Source organism: Bison bison, unplaced genomic scaffold, assembly GCF_000754665.1.
Source record: "Bison bison bison isolate TAMUID 2011002044 unplaced genomic scaffold, Bison_UMD1.0 scf7180017864268, whole genome shotgun sequence".
NCBI classification, from domain to species: Eukaryota; Metazoa; Chordata; class Mammalia; order Artiodactyla; family Bovidae; genus Bison; species Bison bison.
This window is the reverse complement of record NW_011494840.1, coordinates 607,194-607,938: the sequence shown is the minus strand read 5'-3', so window position 1 is coordinate 607,938 and position 745 is coordinate 607,194.

Here is a 745-nt window from a genome sequence, read left to right as displayed (position 1 = left end):
ATTAGAGTTTCAGCTTTAGCATCAGTCCTTCCAATGAACACGCAGGACTGATTTCCTTTAGGCTGGACTGGTTGGACCTCCTTGCAGTCCAAGGGACTCTCAAGAGTCTTTTCCAACACCACAGATCAAAAGCATCAATTCTTTGGCACTCAGCTTTCTTCACAGTCCAACTCTCACATCCATACATGACCACAAGAAAAACCATAGCCTTGACTAGAAGGACCTTTGTAGACAAAGTAATGTCTCTGCTTTTTAATATGCTATCTAGGTTGGTCATAACTTTCCTTACAAGGAGTAAGCGTCTTTTAATTTTATGGCTGCAGTCACCATCTGCAGTGATTTTGGAGCCCAAAAAAATAAAGTCTGACACTGTTTCCACTGTTTCCCCATCTATTTCCCATGAAGTGATGGGACCAGATGCCATGATCTTCGTTTTCTGAATGTTGAGCTTTAAGCCAATTTTTCACTCTCCTCTTTCACTTTCATCAAGAGGCTTTTTAGTTCCTCTTCGCTTTCTGCCATAAAGATGGTGTCATCTGCATATCTGAGGTTATTGATATTTCTCCCGTCAATCTTGATTCCAGGTTGTGCTTCCTCCAGCCCGTGCTTCCTCCAGCCCAGCATTTCTCATGATGTACTCTGCTGCTGCTGCTAAGTCACTTCAGTCATGTCCAACTCTGTGTGACCCCATAGACATCAGCCCACCAGGCTCCCCCGTCCCTGGGATTCTCCAGGTAAGATGTAC